This window comes from Panthera onca, chromosome B2 (assembly GCF_046562875.1).
Source record: "Panthera onca isolate mPanOnc1 chromosome B2, mPanOnc1 haplotype 2, whole genome shotgun sequence".
Taxonomy (NCBI): Eukaryota; Metazoa; Chordata; class Mammalia; order Carnivora; family Felidae; genus Panthera; species Panthera onca.
The window spans coordinates 39,574,552-39,594,567 of record NC_138343.1 but is presented as its reverse complement, the minus strand read 5'-3'; the positions used below and the strand labels follow the sequence as shown (position 1 = coordinate 39,594,567).

Here is a 20,016-nt window from a genome sequence, read left to right as displayed (position 1 = left end):
GCTGGGAAAGATGAGGGCAAGAGAAGCCGAATGCCAAGTTTGGTTAATCAGAGATGGCTAATTAAATAGTGACGTCTTACGTGGGGGGGCCTGCTGGTGAAGGGGTGGGGGCGACTCATCCAGGGCCTGAGTGGCCATCTGGAGCCTGGTTCTGGTAGTGCCCTTGGCACCAGGGGGCTCCCGTGAGCAAAGGAGGGGCTCTGGCCAGCCTGGGACAGATCACTGGTCTGGCCCTTCCTGGGGCCTTGACTGCTTTAGGCCTAACCTGTCCCTGACAGGCCCTGGGCCCTCTCTCTGTCTCCCCTCACGATATTTAGGTGTGGCATTTACAGGGATCTTGGGTACCAACTCAAGGGGCATCTAAAACACAGCCACATCCGAATACATAAGATTCAGCATCCTTCCTCACCTCTTTCCCTGTTCCAAATGAGTTCCAGAAAGGTGACTTATGTGTAGTTCTTCTCTAGTCCCCACCTGAGATTCCATTCTTGGAAGAGAGTCTCCCCTCTCCCCAACAAAAAGTAAATAAGTTTGGGGGACAGGGAAGAGGGTGATGATGACTTTCACAGACAGGCTCACCTGGGCGGGGATGGGCTGGTTTTAGCTTCAAACAGGCTCCTGGAGACACAAGACCCTATAATTCCCGCCATGGTAGAAAACAGGACAATTGTCCCCCACCATCCGTTTTTAACAGGTGTGTGGGAATTCGATTGGGGTCAGGGTGTCCTTAAAGGTCTTCTCTGAGCTCTAGTAGAGAGCTTGCAGAGTCTCGGAGACCACCCCCCTTCCCCCAGCTCTTCCTCGAAGAATACTGAAGACAGGTGAAATCTCCAAGACAGAACTACTAACCAAAATGCCCTCAGGGGCAAGGCTGGTCACCTAGGAGGGCAGGTGAGAAGTGCAGGGCACTCAATCCCAGTCTGTCCTTACCACACCCAGAAATGCAGGCTGACTGTTGACAGGGTTCTGGTTTTTCAAAAGAGGCTAAAGTGGGGATATTTATGTGAAATGTGCCATTGTAATAAACTTTGTGTGGGCCAACAAAAAACTCATAGGGGGTAAAGTTAGTCAATTTGTGACCTCGGCCCTTGTGGCCAGCATTCCAGACAGGCAGGTTCCAGGTAACTATGTGGCCCTGGGCAAGTTACATTTCCACTCTAGCCCCGGGTCCCTCACTCGCCAATTGAGAGTAACGTGTATCACTGCCTAGAGGATCTCTCAGGGGTGTTATGAGGATCAGAACAAGAAAGTATGTGAAATGGCAAGGCCCGGCTCCTCAGTCAGGGTCTGGTGACCACTTAGTTGTACCCTGTACCTGCCACAGCCCCCTCCCAGATCAGGATGTCTTCTAGAACCTTCCTCCTTCATCTTCCATTTACCTTCTTGTTCCTTCAGATGCCTGCCTCAGCTCTTGGGCAGCCAGGAGGTAGCACACATCTGTGCCCTCGCCCCCTACAGTGATCGGCTCTAGCAGGGGCAATAGCTCCTAACTGCCTCTTCTAAAAAAAGATGAATGAACAAAATCCTGATGGCTGACATGTCCCTAGCCTGGTCCTCCAGTGTCCCCTCCCCCATCTAGGGTGTGGGTGTCTAGTGGGAGAGGCTCCTTGGAGTCTGTCCCTAGTTCTCCCTCCCCCAGTCCTCCTCTCCAAGTTTCTCACCAGCAGCCCCCGGAGTGCACAGGGTCAGGGTCAGGGTCAGGGCCAAATTCCCAAAGGGTGAGGTTTTGTTGATTTAAGGAGGGGTGGAACAGGGCCCAGGAGAGAGGACCTATCCCCCTCCCCAGCTCAGAAAGGGTGAAGCCCAGGGAGTGTCCAGTCCATGGGTACCATCCAAGCCAAACTGGGCAAAAGGGTTCCCAGCGGTGGTTTTAGAAAATAAGTGGAATAAAAGCAAGGCAGAAACAGAGAAATGGGGGGGGGGGGGGGGAGGCTGTCCTGATGTGAGGGGGAGGGCAGAACGGCGGCATACAAGGGCCAAGCTGCAGCCTGCCTTGCTGAGCTCTCTCTCCCAACGAGATTCAATTAATTGATAACAAGAGGCATCAAATTAATTTCTGGAGGATGTGAGATTCTGATGAAGGGAAATCTCGTCGATGGAGATCGGGCAGGAGGGGGGGCGGGCAGCACCCCCTTTTAATCAGGCTCCACTGACTAATTGGGAAGGAGGAGACCTGGCTGGGCCTCGGGTCGCCTGCCCCATGTTCCATAGCGCCCCTTTTGGGAAAGAGTGGCAGAGGCAGTAGGCTCCGGGCGCGGGAACAAAGGGGGAGTGCACTGAGACCTTCCAGTCTCTTCTCTGCCCGATGCCCAACCCGCAGTTTCGGCCTGCAGAGGCCCGGGAGAGGAGCCCACAGGTGATCGATCCCTCGTCCTCTGTGCAGTTAGGAAAGCCGAGGCCCAGAGAGAAGTTGGCCATGCCTAAGGTCTTAGAATTAGGAAACTGGTAGCAGTGTGACGACTGGTGAATCCAGACCTTGTTTATCACCCAGACCTGCGAAGTCAATCGCCAAGAGAGTAGAGTGCAGCACACGGGCACAGGCCGCCCTCCCAGTGGCTAAAAGACAAGCAGCCCCCCTCCCAACGTTCCCTAGACCCCCAGGCCCTGGGTGGAGTGGGCCCCGTGCCCCAGGCTCTTTCTCCATGCTGCATCTCCGAGCTCAGGTCTAAGAGATTAAGGAGCTTCCTGCAACTTGCACTGATGCGCTCGCAGAAGCTCAGGAAAAGGCTGGGGAGGCAAGCAACCCAAAGCAAGCGTGCTGAGCTGGGGCGGGGAGACCAGTAGCCCTGGCTCTCAGGGGTTGTGGGGGGTGGGGCGGATATCCTGGAGGCTTCCTAAAGGAGGGATTCTCCCAAGAGGACCAACTCTACATCCTTAACAAGACCCCACCTTCCCAAGCGCCTCCTGCTCTGATCCAGTGGTGTGGAAGCCTTGAGAAGATAGGGAGCTTCTCCAGCGCTCCGACTTTGCTCCCTAAGTGCTTACAGCTGCAGCCACTCCCTGGGTGTCCCACAAATCCTGCCATTCAACCTCTCCCCCAAATCTCTCCCCAGATTTGCGCACACCCTTCCTTGCAGGGTGCGAATGCACATCTGCCCAGGGCACTTTTGAAGGAAAGGAGGAAGTACACTGCTACCCTTTTTTTGGACCACTTTCTTTCAGCCTCCGTCTCCCGGAAGGGTGGGCTCCAGAGCTGGGGGACCCAATCGGAGGGAGCTCACTGGGTTGAGGAAATAAGAATGGGCGCCCCCCTCTCCCACCCACCCCCACTCCAGTTCCCCTTCACACAGTGCAGCCCTCCTGAGGGCTCTCCCAGGCCAACGCAGGCAGGCAGCCGGCTGCCCCTGGGGGGCATCAGGGCCAGAGCACAACAGTCCCTATCTGCAAGATCAGCCCTGGGGCACCTGCTCCATTTCTGATTTTCCAAGTTGCCACGGACCGAGTCACCTCTAATTAAACCTCTTCCCCTCGACCCTCTTGCTTGCCACTGCACACAGTAAGTGCTCCACAATGTTTGTGGAGACCAGGACTCCCTGAGTCACCTGCCTTCTTAGTCACCATCATTTGTCCCTCCTTTGCTGTCAGTGAGAATTCTAGGTAACTTCCACCTACCTTGAACAAATGCCAGAGAATCGCTATTCTACCCACTCCACTCTTACTGTCTGAGGAAAACCCACCGTCTCACCCCCATTTGCCCGGCAGCCCAGGTCAGGTGCCACTGGAATCAGTTCTGAGTGGGAGAGAAAACATTATTTACCTCTGTCCAGTACCACCAGTGAGCCCAATGGCCCTCAGGTCCCAGCTCTAGAGGCTCCAGCTGGGCAGAGGATGGGCACAGGATGACCGGTGAGGTCAGCAGAGCTACTGAGATTCTGGGCCCAGGCTGCATGGTTCTGGTCAGGGTGGGGAGAAGGTGTTGGGAGGCCCTGGACTGAGGGACAGCCTGGCAAAGGCCCGGAAAGGAGGAGATTTGGGACAAGGATCGAGGGAAGGAAGGCCTCCACGAGACCCAGGCCTGGATGGCCCCCTCAAGGCACAGGATGCTTGGTCTCACAGCCCAACATCCCATGGCCCTGTCTACATGCGCACTTTCTGTGCTGGGAGCTCTAGATTTCTAGCTCAGGCAGGCATGCCCCGAGCTCAGACTCCTGAGGGACCTGCCCAGACCACTGCATCGGCAGCCACAAGGTTTGGAGTCACAGGGTTCCTTCCTGCTGTGATCCTGGCAAGGTGGGACTGGCAATGGGTAAAGAAGGTATGCGTTCCCATGGACAATCCAGTAAGGCAGTGCAAAAAGCCAGAAGCTTTAAGTTGAAGTTTCTTTTTGCTTCTTTGAGATGATCCATCCATAGTAGGTCCCAAATTGATCTCAGATGGGTGGCCAAACTTGCCTTCCAGAAGACTGTGTAGGCTAGGGTTCCAAGCCCCAGAAGTCTCCTGGTGCCAGCCATTTTTCCTCCTCTACACCCCGGGGGAATTCTCCCTCCCGTTTCTTATTTGTCTCTATGAGCACCTTAAAAGGGCATGGTGGGGGGTGGGGGGTAATGTATGACTGGACTGTTCCAGGGTTGTGTGTGGGTGGGAAATGCCAGATTCTGAACCTAGACCCTCCCCGCTTAAAGGGAAGGCAGGAGAAGAGAACATAGCCTTGTCACCGGTGGGGAGAGGGGCGGCCCAGGCCTGAGTTTGTAAAGGAGTGAGGGGGGAGTTGACAGGCCCTCCGCATCCCCTCCTTTCTCCCTTCCCCACGGCAGAGCCCCAAGCTGTACTGGCTGCACCAGGAGTTGGGAGCCCCATATTTTATTGCCAGCTTCACCACTAACTCGCTGTGGAACATCAGACAAGTTGCTTCTTCTCTCTGGGCTTCATTTTCCCAGCCCATGAGATGGAGGTTAAAACTCAAGCAATTCCAACATGCTGTCCGCTGTGCAGGCTGGCGGTGCTGGGAATCTAATGATAAAAGTCACCGTTGGTCAGCGCTACCATGTGCCAGGCACCGTGGTACAGACTTTACATACACTCTCCCGTTCGACTCCCAAAAGGATCCTCTAAGGTGGATATTATTGACCCACTTTACACATAAGCAAACTGAGGTTCCAAGAGCTTAATTGAGTTCCCCAGAGTCCCGTCACTGCTGGCCAGTTCCAAAGCCTTTTCCACTCTGACCCATGGTCTGCCCTGGGCAGGCCCTGAGTTCCTTGCCCTGGGATCCAGAGTTCTGGAACCAAGTCCAAGGAAACCATTTCAGCCAATGGAATCCTGTCAAAAGTGGCATCTGCCTGGCCTTGGTCTAGGGAAGCTGGGAGAGTTCTAAGATCGTGAAGGGACATGGCGTGGAGCTCCTTGGGTAGAAGAAATTAGTATTTTGCACAGTTGAGGCTAGTAGGAAAGTAAAGACACTGTGCTCAGGATAGGCGTGGAGGGGCCTGGATTTCAGCTGGAGAGACAAGCAAACCACCAACGCGGTGGGGTGGTGTAGTGAAGGGTTAGGATGTAGGAAAGGCGGGTGCAGCCATTGCCAGACCGGGCCGCTGGCGGAGCAGGGAAGTCTTCTTGAGGAAATGACCCCTCCTTCCCCTCACGTCTCACACCTCTCCTCTGAAACAGACACCCTGCTCCCACTCTCCTCTCCCTGATGTGATATCTTACCTGTCTGTCCTACCCTGACAATATGAGGATCAGAGAGCAGACCCCAGCCTTCACGGCTTGGGCACTCTAGTGCCCAGCCTGGGACCTGCCGGACAGAGTAGGGGGGCTCAGCAAACACTTAGGGTATTACTGCATCGAAGGAAGCCCCCCACCCCCACGTCCTCTGGCTTTCTTCCCCCTAAGGAAGAGGTGTGTTTGGAGTAGGGGCCCAGCAGGATATGCACATTCCTGGCAAGAAGGGACCTACCTGCCGGCAGCCAGAAAGGAAGTTTCTGGCCAAAGGCGGAGGAAAGGGGGTGGGGGTGTTGGTGTGTAGGTGTGAGAAGGGCACCCCCACAAAGGGACAGGGGCTGTCACAAGTTGAGCCCAACCTGCCCCTACCCCTGGCATACCCCAGCACTGGTGTCAGACCTTTCTCTCCCCAGGACTCAGTGGTTCCCCAATTCTATAAGTCCTGGGAAACCTGCCCAGGATTGGAAGAAGGATAGAAAACCCCACCCAGAGACCCAACGGCTTAGTGCCAAAGAAGAAGGTTCCTGTGGTCTCCCCTAACTTAGTGCTAAGGCTGGGACCAGGGTAAGGTAGTGGCCGGAGGGTCTGGGAGGAGATTCAGATCCTATTGGGGTCCTGAGTATGTCTGGGGGACAGGGCACCCACAGCATCGCTTCCTCCCCATGCTACCTTGCCCCGTTGACAAGAGTGGTTAACACCCCATAGGGAATCCGCCCCCCCCCCCCAGCCCCAGGGCACATCCCTGCTTTTGAGAGGCTCAGATCTAAGGTAGCCAGAGCAAGCAAGCTGTTCAGGTGCCTACAACAGTCTCAGGACCCTCCCTCCAGCCTGCCAGGTGACGAAGAGCCCCAGAACCCCCGGCAAGACAAAGTTTCTTAAGTTTAAAACAAAACAAAGCCAGCCTGCAGACTTCCCCCATCCCCAAAGCAATTTTCTGCGGGGGTAGCATGCGAGGCTTGTCTGGGATAGGGGCTGTCTGAAGCCAATGTCTCTCTCTGGGGGGCATTGGAGACACTGCCATCCCTGCCTTCCGGCCCCTGCGACCACCCGCTAGCTCACCAGGAGAGACACTCAGGGGCTTGAAATGCTCAGCATGGAAGCGTTCAGTCCCAGTTCTCTGCTGAAAGTGAGTTTCTGGGTTCAAGCCTGGGTTACCCACTCCGTTTGCCCGGTGGGACTGGTCAAACCCTCTAGCAGCTACACGCCATATAGAGGGCAGGTTGCCCCTTCTTCCTGCGTGGGAGATGGCGCACCCTGGCCAGTCTCTGGCTCCAACCCCAAGCTGCCTCTCAAGCTTCACTCCTGGGGCCTTAATCCCAGACCCAACACAGCTCACCCTGGGACAATCCAGGTGGTGCTTTAAGCCGGGGGATAAAGATGTTGAAGTTCAAGTAAAAACCCGCATTGGCCAAAACGCTCCTGGGCTTTCTCAGGAACCCCCCCACCCCCACTGCGTGACAGCTTCATATTCCGGTTTGCTCTTTCAGGTCCCCACCTGAACCCCTGCTCCAGCCTCCGCGGCCAATCCGCAGGGAGACCCGGTGCTAGGGTGCGAGGCACGCGGTGATCTCCAGACGCCTTAAACCCCAGGCGCCCAGTGAGGGAGGAAATCCACCAGGCGGGGGTTGGCAAGAGAAGCGGGGGTGCAAAAGGGATGAGCCGGTCGCTCTGCAGGCTCAGGGGGGCCGCATGCCCATATCATCTTCCCCCAACCTAGATAGTCTGGGTGAGACGCGGACGTGTTCACGAGGTGTCCCAATTGTAGAGAAGGAATCCGCAGCTGTTAGGGCCTCTGTCTCAGAATCCGCGTCCCGCGAAATCACACCGTTCTTTGCCGGGGAGGCCGGGACCCCGGGTCGGTCAGGGAGCCCCGCATTCTAGCGCCACAGGCTTTGCCCGGGCTCAGCTCCAAGTTAGTTTGTTTGGCGTTGATGGGGAGCGCGAGGCCAGAGCGCCACGGGGTGACCGCCGGTCAAAGAGAGGCGTCCGTGGGGGGGGGGGGGGGGGTCGTCCCGCTTGGGCTTGGTCACTTGGGAACCCTCTTCCCTGGAAAGAACCCTGCTGCCATCCTCCCTTTCTCCCCACCATGGTGAGGTCGAGGGGGGGGTGGGGGTGGTTCTCCCTAAATGCGGTGAATAAAGGTATCTGCCGGGTCCGTCCCCCGCCCTCCAGCACAGGCGCACAAAATCACGGGGGCCGTTTCCAGACGTTCTCAAGTCCCCAAGAAGTTTTCCGCTCAATCTCCGAGCTGACCGAGCGATGGAGAAAAGGGGTTGACTGGCCCCGGAGCCTCCAAGGTGCGACCCCAAGAAAAACAAGTCTGCCTCTCACTCGAGGCGACGCGGCGGGTGCCACCGAGGTCCCCCCCCCCCCCATCTGCCTCCGGCGCGTCTCGGGGAGTGCTGGACAGACTGGGGTTGGGGGAGCTGGCGCTACCACTTCCCTCCCCAGCTCTGGAAAGTCCGGGCCGGGAAGTACTCTTTGTTTGACTCGGTGGGGGGACCGGGGGGGGGGGGGGTCGCGCCCCCTTACACCCCACTCCCAGCGGCCAGGCCGGGAGGGGGCGGGGCCCAGATTCTGGGGGGGAAGGACGGGCCTCAGTAGCCTTTCCAGCCAGCACCCCCGCCCCAGCCGACCTCCGGCTGCCCCCACCTCCCGCCGCCGCGCAGCAGCCCCCACCTGTTCCCAAGGCGGCTCTGGGCCGCGGGGGCCCGGGCCGGGGGCGGGGTGTGGTGGCGGCGCGGGGTCAGGGCGCCGCAGCCGGCCCCGGCTGGAACAAAGTGCGCCGGCCTGGGCCCGGCTCCTCCCGGCGCCCGGCGCGTCTCCGGCGGGCAGTTTGCAAACACAAAGTGAGCCAGTGAGCGGGGAGAGAGTGCACGAGCTAGGGAGTTGGTCTGGTCGCCAGCCCAGCCCCCACCCGCGTCCCCGGGCTCGGCCCGCCACCTACCTGTCCGGCCCGGCCGCTCCGTGCGGGCTCCGGCCCGTCAGCCCGCGCGGGGCATGGGGCTCGCTCGGGTCGCAGCCCGGGCCCGCCGCCGCCCGCTGGGGCTGCCCCTCCGCGCCGCCCGGCGCCGCGCAGCTCCCGGGCGTCCTCCCTCCGCGCCGCGCCGGCCGCCGCGCGCCTTAGCCCCGCCGGGGCATCGCACTTTGTGGGCAGCTCGGCTCGCTCCGGCGGTGCTCCTCCTTCCCGATCCTCCCGCGACGCTCGTTCGCTCGCTCCGGCTCCGGGGCTCCGGGACCCCGGCGTCCCCGCCCCCGGCCCAGCCCTGGTTCCGGCCCGGGCTCCTCCCCGCCGCGCCGCCGCCGCCTGCGCCGCGCCCTCCTCGCGGGCTGGGGGCTCCGTCCCGGCCGCGGGCCGCGCTGTCCGGTCCGCAGGGGCGGCCGGCTCTGGACTCCGAGGGGCTGCGACTGAGCCCGGGCTGCGAGTGGCTGCGAGCGGGCGGCGCGCGGGCGGGGCGGGAGGGGGCGGGGGACGCGGGGTGGAGGGGGAAGGAGGGAGCGCGCGGAGAGCCGAGGAGGAGGGAGCAAGCGAGCGGCGGAGGGAGGGGAGACCAACTTCTAGCGCTACCATAATTCGCCTAAAGCAGGTGCAGCCGCTTTCACCCGGCCAGGCCGCCGCGGCGGGCGAGAGAACACCACGTGGAGCGAACTTTAGGGGAAGGAAAGTGGGGACTTGGGGAGAAGACACGGGACTGCGGACCTGAGAAAGGCGGGAGGTGGAGAGACCCCAGGGATCCTCTCTGCCCTCGCGAATCCTGTGGCGCGCTTGGCAAACCCCAGCTTTTCCCTGGAGTCTGGAGGTACGGCCGAGCCCTGCTCCCACACGGTTCATTGGTTCCCAGCGGGCTGCGCTCGGCGCGGGGAGTGGCCGGGGGCTCGGAGCCCGGGGCCGGTGTCGGCCCGGGTTCTTCCTGGCCTCCTTCCTGCTCGCCACTGCGTGGGGGCTGGAGGTGAGCTTTCTGACCCGGGGGTGGGGGAGGCGGGGAGGCTCCTTCTGGGCTTTGTGAACGCTCACCCCCGGCGAGCGCTGACTCCCTTTCCGGAAGGGGAATTTCCCAGAAAGTGCTCTGCGAACCGGTGAAGAAGGGGCCCAAAGCCGGATACACGCGGGAGAAGCGAGGTGCAAAGTCGAGGCAGTTATCCGGGCAAATTAGATTACAAACAAAGCTCAGCGCAGAGCCTTTGCCTGGGGGGCTGGAAGGGTGGGGTGGGGGGCTGGAGAGACAGTGGTGGAGGCAGTGGCGTGTGTTGGGTTTCGGTGGGGGCAGGGAGGGGGTGGGGGGAGTCCAGATGGGGAAAGGCCCGAATTCCAACGCAGAAGGGTTTGCTGGTAGCAGCCGCTCTGCTCAGAGACCCGTGGAAATCTGAATAAATCTTCCACCCCCCAAACATCTCCTGTCTGTCTCCGTGTTGCGCGTGGGGAGAGGTGAAGGACGCCCCCAGAGATCTTCAAGGAGTGCCCGTGAGCAACGGAGGGAGGGCCTTGCTGCGGGAGGAGGGCAGGAAGACGGTGGTTCTTGAAGGCTCTCCTAGTCCAAATCACAGGAGGCAGGTGGAGATAGGGCAGGCACATTGAGGCCCCTGTGGAATGTGAGCTGGGGGTCCTCATGGTAAGTCAGTCCTGTGGCCTGGGGAGAGAAGGATTTCTCGGAGGAGAAAGTCTTTCCAAAGGGGCTTGGAAGAAAAGGATCTCAGGAGAGGAGGCTCCCTTTTGGGTTGTTCATCAATTATTCCATCCCTCTTCTGTTGGGTACAAATAGTCAGAAGTAGTTGTAAGTTAGTGGTGCCTGTCCAGGTCCAGAATCCTATGTATTTGCCTTGCTGTGTGGGCGTGATGGGCATATTTAGGTCCAGCTGGAACCATCAGGTATCTAGGTGTGAGATTGTTGGAAGGAGTGTTCTAAGGGTCATTCATGTGAGCGCCACAGTGTCCTTCCCAGCGCAGCCATGGCAGTAGCAATAACCACAGCAAACGTTCGAGTCCTGCCACAGGCCAGGCAGAAGACATGTGTCATCTTCTCAATAACCTGATGAGGTGGATAGTGCCGTCATGCCCATTTTACAGAGGAGAAAGCTGAGGCACGGAAAGATGAAGTCACCTGCCCAGGCTTACAGAGCTGGTAAGTGGTGAAGCAGGATTCCAACCGGAGCCGCTTCCATGAGGACAGGGAAGAACCTCACGGAAGCTTCTAGAACAGTACTGCTCGGGTCTTACCTGAGGAGGAGTGCGGTTGCGGAGGAAGGAAGCTCTTGATAACGTGATCCAATTTATCTTCCATGGGGATTCAGCTCTGGTGGGAGTCAGGATGGGTGGACAGGTCTGGGCCAGGCGTGGGGTTGGCAGGCCCTCGTGTAAGCCCAGCTGGGCAGTGGCCGTGCCCCTCAGGCCTCCTTCTCATCATTTTTGCAGAGGCTTGGGGTGCGGTGACATCTCAGGACTTTCAATGGAAAAGAAGGGATTTTTGCAGAGGGGAGGTGGGGTGGGCTTCTCCACCTCTTTTCTGGCTCTCAGCCCCAACAAGTCCTTTCCACATGGCTTTCTTGCAGCAGCCCTCTGTACCTCCCACACGGGCTCCCTTGCCCCAACAGAGTTCCCTGGGTTGTTTTGGCTTTCATTTCAGGTTACTGGTCATCTCCAGGCCAGCTCAGTTTCCAGCACCCTGTGAGTCACATTAGGGACACGAGAGAGGCAAAGATCCTGTGTTATCCTCCCCTAAAGGGCATTTTGGTGAGGAAGGCGAGGCCTCACCAGAAAAAGGTACAGAATTAACACCGTGAAATCAAAGCAGCCAGTTCAAAGCTTTTCCTTCTGGTACAAGAGCTCTGAGAAAAGGTTCAAAAGAGTAGCCCTTGGGGGCGCCTGGGTGGCTCAGTCAGTTAAGCAGCTGACCTCGGCTCAGGTCATGATCTCACGGTTCGGTTCGTGGGTTCAAGCCCTGCGTCGGGCTCTGTGCTCACAGCTCAGAGCCTGGAGCTGGCTTCAGATTGGGCTGGTGTGAGGCGGCCTTGGGTTGAACTTCAGCCTCTGTCTTTGCCAGCAGTGTAACCCGGGCAAGTTACGTTATGTCTGGGCCTTAGTTTCCTCGTCCACAACACTGAGAGAATGGCTCCTTAGGTGGTTGGCAGGAAAGGGCACGGGCAAATCATCCAGCTTTCCACAAATGCTCCCTTTCCCTTTTGTAAATCCCAGTTTCCTCACCTACAAATGCAGAATTCCGACCTCACAAAAATGCACATCATGCATATAACAGCCGTTGATCCTTACTAGCTGCTGGCTGCATGCCAGCCACTTGACTCACATGCTTTTGACCTCTATCACCCCAGACATGGTGGCTCTTCTCATTTTATAAGTGAGGGACTTGAGGTTCAGAGAGGTCAAGCAACTTGCCCCACGCCACACAGCTGGGAGGTATTGCAACAGGGGTGGGCTCCCAGATCTTCCTGCTCCCAAGCAGAAGCTCCTCCCCCGGGGTCCACTGCCTCCCTGTTGTGGGGATGAAGTGGGCTAGTGGGTGAGCTCATTCCTCATACCAGCCTGACGCTCCTGCGTGGTGGTGGGTGTGTGTCCAAAAATAGTATTCTCGTTAATCCCACAGTCCCAACACATCTAGGCCCAGATACTTGATGTTTCCGTTCATCTGACCGACTGGGTCTTAACTTTTTTTCCCTCAGCCTTATTGCGGAATTAAACTTTCCAGCCTAACACGGCAACTCCAGTCCTAAAATGCAGACATGTTCACCAGAAGACATACACAAGCATGTGCCCAGCAGCACTGCGATAAGTAGACGTATCAGGGTATTCTCATACACGGGCGAGTACTTGGCAAGGAGAATGAATAAGCCATTGCCACGCACAGCACCGTGGAGGAATCTCATGCACAGAATGTTGTGCATAAGAACAAGACAAGCCGTAAGAGAAAGCAGCCAGTGTGAATCCATTTATCTGAAATTCAAAAATTGGTCGGATTGATAACATTAGAACTCAGGAGAGAGGGGACATGACTGGGAGAGGGTACAAAGGGGTTCCGGGGTGGGGGGGTGGGGGATCTGGGCATGGGCATGTTCTGAGTTTGTTTTTTTTTTATGTTTATTAGAGAGAGAGAGAGCACGCGCGAGTGGGGAGGGGCAGAGAGAGAGGGAGACACAGAATCTGAAGCAGGCTCCAGGCTCTGAGCTGTCAGCACAGAGCCCATCACGGGGCTCAAACCCACACACCGTGAGATCATGACCTGAGCCGAAATCAAGAATCGGAGGCTCCACTGACCGAGCCACCCAGATGCCCCTGTTCTGGGTTTTTTGGATTTGGGAGTTGGTGGCACGGTTCTGTTCACTGTGTGAAAATTACTTGAGCTGATGTGTCCTTCTGATTTGTGTGCCTTTCTTCATGCTCAACTAAAAAGCTTCAGCATTGTTGCTGTTAGAATTGAGGACCTCTCCATATCCCTTTTAGTCTTTCTCTATCCTTCCCTTGCCAGAGGTAGCCACTTCCTTGCAGTTGGAGGGATCCCTCCCAAATTAAGTTTTATACTATTCATCATTTAGTGTCGCTTGGGTATCATGAAATTTTAAATAGAAGGTATCTTTCTGCTCCTTGCTTTTACTTTTTGTTCTTGGTGTTTAGTACTGAACTCCATGCTGGGGAGATTAATTTAGGTTTGCTACATGTATCTCTAGGTCAATCATTGAAAAGGCTGGTGGAGAGCATTCCACTCTAGCAGGTGCCCTGGTTTCCTTGCCCAGCCTCCCAGTGATGGACAGTTGAGTTGTTTCCAACCTTTGGCCATTGTGGTCACACTGCAGTGGGCTTCCTTCTGTGTCCACCTCCCCTCCCCCATCCCACCCCCAGAGCCTTCTGTTTCTCTTTCCTCCTTTGCCTCCTGCTCAATCAAGTTGTTCCCCTTTCCGCCTGTGGTTCCTCCACTCTGGAATCTTCTCCCCTCCTCATTTCCCAGCTGCTCCTCCCCACCCTGCTTCCCAGTCTTTCTGACTCAGAAAGACCCTGGGTCCGTGCTGGGTGGAGGTGGGGGAGGGATGGAAGGGGGCAGCCTTTTCCTTTGCCACAAAGGCCTCTGTTCCGCAAGATAAATGATGATTTAAACAAAGAAATATTTCATTAAGGGTTGATATCTTAATGAACTGTGCCAGGAACCCTCAAGACACTCTCTAGACACACACACACACCCCTTAAGGGAGGCTCCTAGCCCTGGGGTGGGGGGGGGGTGGAAAGCTTTATCAGTTTACCATATTGCCCTGAGTAGAGGACCATGCACTGTGTGGGGAACCATCCCAAGGGGCTATGAGGTGGAGGGCACTTAGGACTGGGGGCGGAACCCAGTTGCCCTGCTTGGTGCTAGGCTGGCCGCGTGCCTGGGCCCTGGGAGATATTTGTAGGGCCCCCTGCAGTCACTTTTAGGGACTCAGAGACTTGGGCCTTGTCCATAGGGTGGCGGGCATGGGACTCTAGGCTAATTGGTGGAAAATCAGTCATTAAGGACCAGGAAATGAACAATAACTTGACAAGCAGTGGACAATTTTCCATCAATTAGAACACAGTGTCTTTGGGTCAAATGAGACTTCTCTGTGGAGAGATTTCCCTGGAGGGATAGAGCAGGACACACACCAGGAGCACACCCATTGCCCTTCCCCTCCCCTGTGCATGGCACCCTGCCATTCACGGAAGAAGGGGTGTGCCTGGTGACAAGGCAAGGAGCAGGCTCAGAGGACAGAACCCCTTCTCCCTTCATCCCCTTTGGGAGCTGCCCCATGATTTCCTTCCTTGTGAAGACGCTTGGATTTTAATCCCAATTCTGTCACTTTCTAGCCTGAAATCCCAAAGCTGAGGGGCCGGTGGGGGGTTACTGGGTTTTTTCAGCTGCTGAATGGAGAGACACATGATCAGGCAGAGAGGTGGGGAGGCATGGTGTAAGTCACGTGGGCTTCTCAGTCTCAGCACTGGGTAGATTGGAGCTGGGTTGTTATTCCTTGATTACCTGTCCGGCTTGCACCTCCTTCCCTCTCCCCTTCCGCGCTCCTGTTACAATGCCTTGTTGGCTAACTTTTATTCAGTAAGCACCTAAGAACTTGTAACACATTCTGTTGTTTGTTAACTGTTTAATCATTTATGCCTCATCTCTCCAACTACATAAGAAACTGAGGTCAGCAGCTTACAATTGTAGTCATTTTGGAATTTCCTGTTGCACCCAGCACAGTGTGTTTTGCATAGTACGTGCACAGTAAATGCTTGTTGATTGCATTTTATTATGATTAGATACTTTAGAGCAGAGCTTAAAGAAAAAAAAGCCTGATACACTGCAGAGCAAGTTGGTGCCCTGAAGGCATCGGCTGGGGGTTGGTTGTAGAACTTGGGCAGGAAATGTGTCTTCACTGATGGAGGGACAGGGCTGGGGGCGTCAAGGGAGCTGGGGTAGGACAAGGTGGCACTCTCACACCCTCAGAGGCACTCCTCCTCCCAGAAGGCTGTGCTTCCATTCTTTTCCACACTTCTTCCTGCTCCCCTTCTGCTGGTCCATGAGGATGCCTTCAGAACTCTGCTGAGCAAGGGAAGCGTTCCTTCCCAGGAGAACCTTGAAAGCCTAGGGTTTGAGGTCTCAGCCATCAGCGCTGGAGGGTGAGATGGGATGGGATGTGAAGGAGGAAAGTCAAAGCCAAGGTAGCCTCACACTGGGAATAGCTACCACCTATGAAGCGTCTATTATATGCTAGGCCTTTTTTTTCTTTTTAATGTTTATTTATTTTTGAGAGAGAGCGCACGCGACAAGACAGAGTGTGAGTTGAGGGGGGGGGGGGGGCAGAAAGAGAGAGAGGGAGACACACTCCAAAGCAGGCTCCAGGCTCAGCACAAACCCATGAACAGCGAGATCATGACCTGAACCGAAGTTGGATGCTTAACTAACTGAGCCACCCAGGCGCCCCAATATACCAGGCATTTCTGATATGTATCTGATACGTATCTCTGATCCCCACAGTGGTCCTAATGTGGATTGTTTCTTTCTTCCCTTCCTTCCTTCCTTCCTCTCTCCTTCTCCCTATCTCTCCCTCCTCCACTCTTTCTCTCTTCCTGTCTTCCTCCCTCCCTCTCTCTCCCTCTCTTTCTCCCTTCCTTCCTTCCTTCCTTCCTTCCTTCCTTCCTTCCTTCCTCTGTTTCTTTCTTTCTTTCTTTCTTTCTTTCTTTCTTTCTTTCTTTCTTCTCTCTCTTTCTCTTTTTCTCTCTCTCTTTCTCTTTTTCTCTCTCTCTTAGAAGGCAGTGCCCCAAATGGCAGAGGCAACAGATGTAGCGTGGATATGAGAAGAGATAAGAGAGAGTTTTTACACATTGCTTATTGTGTGTGGTGTCCAGCTGGGCCCATGGAGTGGAGCTCACACATTTTTTGCGGCTTTCATACTGTGTCCTGAATCACATTCCATCCCAGGTCTGGGCTGGGCCCGCCTCCTTCTTGGTTCTTTTGCACCCTTTCTTCTTTCTGGCCTTCTCTCCTCCAGTCCCTTCTTCTCTTGACCCCTGGCCCTCCAGTCTCCCAAGACCTTCCTCGTGGTCACTAGGCAGCAGGAAGTCTCTGGAGCCAGGCATCGGGAGGCTGGAGTGAGGCTGGATCTCAATTAGAGATGAACCAACTGTGCATCAGGCACTGTGTTAAGCATTCTTCATGTGTGACCTCATTTCACCTCCTAACAGCCCCCGGAGATGATACAATATATTATGTTGGTGCCCCACTCCTGTGCCTTCCCCCTGACCTCTTATACTCCTAAGGCTTTTAGTCACCAACACCTGCCTGTCCTTGCCTGAAGGCTCCCTCTGGGCCTTGAAATCCACTTTACCACTGTGTGGGATGCCAGAAGTGCAGGGGCATTAACCGCTTCTGGGAGAGCCCCCCACCCTTTATCACCTTCCTTCCCTTCCTTGTCTTACTTCTTCACTTCTCTACTGGTGTTTACCTCCTGAATCAGCCCCATATACTGGAATAGTTGTCTCGGGGGCTCCTTCTGGGGGAATCCAGCCTAAGTCAGGTGGGCACTGTGATTTTTTTTTAAATTTGTATTTCCAGGGGCGCCTGGGCGGTTCAGTCGGTTAAGCGTCCGACTCTTTGATTTTGGCTCAGGGCATGATCTCATGGTTCATGAGTTCGAGCCCCGAGTGAGGCTCCGCGCTGACAGCTTGGAACCTGTGTAGGATTCTCTCTCTCTCTCTCTCTCTCTCTCCTTCTCTCTCTGCCCCTCCCCCACTCGCTTGCTCTTTCTCAAAATAAAATAAAAAGCTTTAAATTTGCATTTCCTTCATTGGGAGTGGTATTGTGCATCTTTCATACGTAAGGCCCACTCCCCCCCCCCCCTTTAAAAAAATCGAAGTATAGTTGACACAATGTTATATTAGTTTCAGGTGTAAAACACAGTGATTCCATAGTCTGTACATTATGCTGTGCTCACAAGTGTAGCTGGCACCTGTCATCATATGACACTATTACAATACCCTCGACTATCTTCCCTATGCGACATCTTTCATCCTGTGACTTATTCATTCCATACCTGGAAGCCTGTCCTTCCTACTCCCCTTCACCCCATGTGGCCCATCCCCACACTCCCGTCCTCTCTGTGGCAACTATCATTTTGTTCTTTGTACAGAGGGGTCTGTTTCTGCTTTCTTTGCTCATTTGTTTTGTTTTGTTTTGTTTTCCATTCCACATGTAAGCAAAATCGTATGGTATTTGTCTTTCTCTGTCTGACTTATGTCACTAACCATAATACCCTCCAGGTCTATCCATGTTGCAAATGGCAAGATCTCATTCTTTTTTATGGCTGAGTAATACTCCAGGGGGTGCGTGTGTGCCTGTGTATACGCACACACACACAACTTTTTCCTTATCCATTCATCTATTGGTGGACACAGGTTGCTTCCGTATCTCGGCTACTGTAAATAATGCTGCAATAAACATAGGGTGCATATATCTTTTCAAGTTAGTGTTTTTGTTTTCTTTGGGTAAACACCCAGTAGTGTAATTGTTGGTTCCTATGGTATTTCTATTTTACTTTCTTGAGGAACCTCCGTACTGTTTTCCACCCTGGACCAATTTATAGGTGGGTAGTGTTATTAACCTCGCTTTACAAGTGATAAGACCACAGCTCAGTGAAACTCATGCCCAGTTCCCCAATGACATAAGCAAAGTGCCTGTGTCCACACCCTGGCTTGGTACACAGCGTGTGTCCACTTTGTTGCTCTACCATATGGCTTCTTGAGGGCTCTTCCTCCCTGCCCCCCAGAAGTCTGGTTCAAGGCCATTCTTCTTGGTTTCGTGCCTTGAGAGATAAGAGGTGAGAGGTAGGTTGGAAGTAGGGTGTGTTTCCAGGCCACCCAGCCCTTCCTGCCTCCCTTGTGGGTCACTGCTGGCAGTCAGAGCCAGTTCCTGGATCACAGACAGAAAGAGAACCTGCCAGCCTGGACATGTGACGAATGGAAAAAAGTGCCAGAGTGCTGGAAAAGGAGAGGGCTGAGCCAGGGGTACAAGGAGAGGGTGCTCAGGCCGAGGGAGTCCTTTCTGAGCCTCTGCACTATTCAAGAGAATGTGACCCCTCTTCCCTGCACACAGGAACCCCGAAACACAGGAGGGGCTGAGGTGAGGAGAGAGGAAAAGGATTTCTTTTTAACTTTGTTTATTTTGAGAGAGAGACAGAGAGAGCGAGCGGGGGAGGGCAGAAAGAGAGGGAGAGAGAGAATCCCAAGCAGGCTCTGCACTGTCAGTGCAGAGCCCAACTTGGGGCTCAAACCCATGAATCACTAAGACCATGACCTGAGCCAAAACCAAGAGTTGGATGCTCAACCAACTGAACCACCCAGACGCCCCAGAAAGGATTTTTTGAGAGTGAGGTTTGCTCATCCTCAGAATGAGAAAGCCCCCCCCATTCCGAGAACCTTGGGAGTGGGCAATAATTGGCCTGCCTCTTTGTGAGCGTAGAGGTGAGCACGGGAGCAGTGAGGACCTGATTCCCTCAAGACAGAAGTTACCTGGAGGGAACATCTTGAAAGTTTCTACCCGTTTGGTTTTCATGGTAAGTTTAGATTCTCCCAGAAGCAGGCACCGAGACAAAGATTCCAGCACAAGTAGTCTGTTTGGGAAGGGGTCCCTGGAAATACCTGTGGAGAAGTGGGAAAGTGAGAAGGGAGGCCAGGAAGCCAATGGAGGGAGTGTCCTCATGCATTGGCCGGGAACTCCGAAAGATAAATGAGATATGCTTCAAGTTGTCAATACCACAGGGCGAGAAAGCTGGGGTATTTATCTACTGGTTCTCCCCTTTGCCGTGGGTTCAGGGCTGCTTCAGGGCACGTTAACTCTCCAGCACTTCCAGCTTGCCCTGAGCTGGAGTCAAGAGTGTGTCCATGGCCAGAAAAACCCTCTGGCAAAGAGCAGGTGTTGGCAGTGAGCGGCCTTGTCCATCTAGAGGTATGTGCCCACAGATAATGGGCCGGGTGCCAGCGCCTGGCACACTCTGCCCTTTGTTCTCCTCCTTGACTTTTCCTTTCCGTGTGCCTCTGTGAATTCGTATCATCTCCCACGGCCCCCTCTTAAATGCTTGGTGTTCTCAAGGCTTCAGCCTTGACCCACTGCTCTCCTCAAGCTGCGTGTCCTCTTGGACAGTCCCACCCACTCGCATGGTTTTAACGAAGTCTGGGTTGGTGGCTCCAAGTACTAACCCAATCTGGACCTCTCACCCCCACCTCCACGTCTGTGAGCCTCCAGTGATGGCATATGCAACGTATCCCAGACTCAAATCATCATCTGCGTCCCAAAACATACTCCACTTTGGCATTTTCTCCTCAGTGGTGGCATCCTGATCCACCCCGTCCCTCTAGAAACTAGGAGTCACCCCTTAATTCTCCCTATCCCTTCCTTTTCACATCCAATCAGTCACCAAGTCCTCCGGATGTGACTTCCAGAATATTCTCAGGGTCATTCCCTCTTCTCCATCCCCACTCTTGATGGTCTGGACCTTCATCGTCTTCCCCCTGAGGTATTCCGGTAGCTTCCTAATTGCCACCCCTCCCCCAATTCCAACCTGATCCCTTCCTATACCTCCCTGTAGCATTGGTCAAAAGTTCAGTCTCAAGTGCCAACCAGAGCTTGTCGTGCCTTGCTTAAGACCCATCTCCGTGGGGCACCTGGGTGGCTCAGTAGGCTTAGCGGTTAATCGGTTAAGCATTCGACTTCGGCTCAGGTCTGATCAGTCTGGTTGTGAATTCGAGCCCCGAGCCCTCAGGTGGGGCTTTAGTGCAGAGCCTGCTTCAGATCCCCCAGTCTCCCTCTCTCTCTGCCCCTCCCCTGCTCGTGCTCTCTCTCCCTCTCTCTC

General features: G+C 55.2%; 1 protein-coding gene and 1 long non-coding RNA gene across 7 annotated transcripts in view; one reads left to right on the top strand and one right to left on the bottom strand.

Annotated features, from left to right (window-relative positions):
• FOXP4 (forkhead box P4) overlaps positions 1-9,055 on the bottom strand; it is a 50,736-nt gene extending 41,681 nt beyond the window's left edge. For all 6 annotated transcript variants that reach the window (XM_060615482.3, XM_060615477.3, XM_060615480.3 and 3 more), the window contains exon 1: positions 8,609-9,055. The gene's annotated coding sequence lies outside the window, so the exon portion shown is untranslated. The remainder of the gene's footprint in view (positions 1-8,608) is intronic.
• Positions 9,056-9,204: 149 nt separating this feature from the next.
• Positions 9,205-12,688, top strand: LOC144616378 (uncharacterized). Its single transcript, XR_013555619.2, has 3 exons — positions 9,205-10,781; positions 11,283-11,419; positions 12,334-12,688. It is a non-coding gene; the product is annotated as an uncharacterized LOC144616378 (long non-coding RNA).
• Positions 12,689-20,016: the final 7,328 nt, after the last annotated feature.